Genomic DNA, 2,621 nt, shown 5'->3' with positions numbered 1-2,621 from the left:
CAGCTCTTAAGGGTCTGTCAAATTAAAACTCGAACCCAGGTCTTCCTGACTTTTTAAAAGTCCGATGCTTTATCCACTGTTCCATGTTGAAAGACAAATACATGGATGAGCATTGCAGGTTCATAAAATTGTGGTTAATTGGAAAGAGCCCTGGTTAAGAATCAGTAGACCTGGGATTGATGGATGTGCCCTTGATTTATTCCTCTGTACTTCTTCTGTAAAAAGTCAAGGCTGGACTCACCCTAACATTCTCTGATTTTAAGACAGCTTATTCGAGAAGACAAAAATCCAATTGCATGTTTCTCAGTGCTACCAGTCAGTCTTGTGTGGCTCGGTTGCTTGAGCTCTAAAAGGTCTCTATCTCCTATAACAAAGAATCATAGTTTCTCAATAGTTGGTCATCCACCAAACCATAACCAATAGTTTAGTGATGGCAGCGGTGTCAGGAGTAAGGTTCAATGCCCCAATAGTCATGAACATTCTACATTGTGAAGTGATCTTTATTCTCTTAAAAAATTTCAAGATATCCTTTCCAAGGATGTAAGAGGATTTAGGATAATAGATTTTGAGTTGGAAGGGACCTAGTTACCTAGTCTAATTCCTTTATTTTATAAATTAAAAAAACCCCAAACTATGGCCTAGAGAGGGCAAGTGATCTGCCCAAGTTCATACAGGTAGTTACAGGCAGGGTGAAGAGTCAAACCCAGATCCTCCGATTCCAAATCTAGCACTCCTTTTTTTTTTTTTTTTCCTTCCAGCCATCTCTTTAAGAGTCTGTTTTGCTTTGGACTCATGCTTCACTTAGGGGCAGCTAGGTGGCAAAGTAGAATGCTGGACCTAGTCAGAAGGACCTCAGTTCAAATCTGGTCTCAGACCCTTTCTAGCTGTGTGACCCTGGGCAGGTCACTTCACCCTGTTTGCCTCAGTTTCCTCCTCTGTAAAATGAGCTGGAGAAGGAAATGGCAAACCACTCCAGTATCTTTACCAAGAAAGCCCCAAATGGGGTCATGAAGAGTCAGATGCAGCTAATCAATATAACAACAAAAATGCCTCACTTAATTTATCCTCCTTCTCCTTCTTTCCATTAGCCCCTTTCCTTCCTATTTTCTTGTTAGGTAAACTATTTCTGCGCCCCGCTGGATGTATGTGTATTCTTTCCTCCTCTATCCAATACACATGAGAGTGAGGTTCAAATATCACCAGCTTCCCCCCACAATTCCCTCCTTAGTGCAAAAACTTTTCCTTATGTACCCCATTTATATGAGATGATTTTCTCCATTCTTCCTCTCTCTTTTTCTCTCTCTTCATGTGATTCTCTTCCTCACCTTTTCTATTCTTTTTTCGCATTCATCAAAACATAACAGCATCACTCCCAGGCCCTCTGTCTAAATAGAGTTCTGAGGGGTTACAAGTACTATGACTCCTTGGTACTCAAATTCTCTCTTTTTGGTTTCTTGCAGTACTTTTTCTTTGACCTCAGAACTCTGGATTTTGGTTATGATATTCCTGGGAGTTTTCATTTAGGGTTTCTTTAAGGAAGTAATCAGTGGTTCCTTCAATTTCTACTTTATCCTCTATTTCTAAGATATCCAGGCAGTTTTCTTTTATGATTTTTTGAAATACATTTAAGATTTTTTAATCATGGATTTTAGGTAGTTCAATGATGTTTAAATTTTCTCTCCTTGATGTGTTTTTCTGGTTGTCTTTTTCTATGATATATTTTCACATTTTTATTTCACTTTTTCAGTCTTTTGACTTTGTTTTATTTCTTTGCTAATTATAATTTTCAAGGAATTATTTCTCCATTATGGGTTTGCACCTTTTTTTCCAAGCTGTTAATTCTCTTTACATGTTTCTTCCAAACCTCTCGCTTCTTTTCCCATTTTATCCTCTCCTGATATCATTTGTTTTTTAAAATAATTTTTTAGCTCTTTATCTCTTCTTTTAACTTTTCTAAGAATTCCTGCTGGACTTGTGTCCAAGATTCATTTTTCTTTGAGGCTTTGCTTCCAGATGTTTCCCAAGTCATTCTCTTCTTCTGTGTGTGTGTGTCTTGAGCTTAATAATAGCTCTTTATTTTGTTTGCTCATTTTTCCAGTTTACTTCTATACTTTGGACTTTTTGTTAGTGTGTGGCTCTTTACACTTCTGGGTGGGGGAAAAGTCTGACCTCTTTCACCTTCTTACTTCTTTCTGCTACTTTCATAGTTCAGGCTGGATACCTACAAACTTTCAATGCTCCCAAAGTGATCTGGAGTGAGGTTTGTTCACTGTCCTCCTGATCTGAGCTCTGCAAGTTCCTGACTCAAGTTAAAGTCTGTGTATGGTTGGGTATTTCAGACAATTGCTGCTACACCCGGCCAATGTTCCCCACAGGGAGGTTTTGCAGGTTCAGGGTGACAGAACTGCCAGGTCCCCTTTGTCCGGGGACTCTTGCCCTGGTTATTTCACTGTAGGCCTGTTCTGAGACCCTGCTCACTGTGCCAATTGTTTTGAGACTGTCTTCTCACATAAGGGAAGATGTAGGATTCCTCTATTGACCCTTGCTTTCTGTAATGGATTCTCAGTTTCCTACTTACCCTAGGTGCAGCAATCAATAGGTTAAATCCTTGCCTAGGTTCC

The sequence above is a fragment of the Trichosurus vulpecula genome, chromosome 1, assembly GCF_011100635.1.
Source record: "Trichosurus vulpecula isolate mTriVul1 chromosome 1, mTriVul1.pri, whole genome shotgun sequence".
NCBI classification, from domain to species: Eukaryota; Metazoa; Chordata; class Mammalia; order Diprotodontia; family Phalangeridae; genus Trichosurus; species Trichosurus vulpecula.
This window is presented reverse-complemented; position numbering follows the sequence as displayed.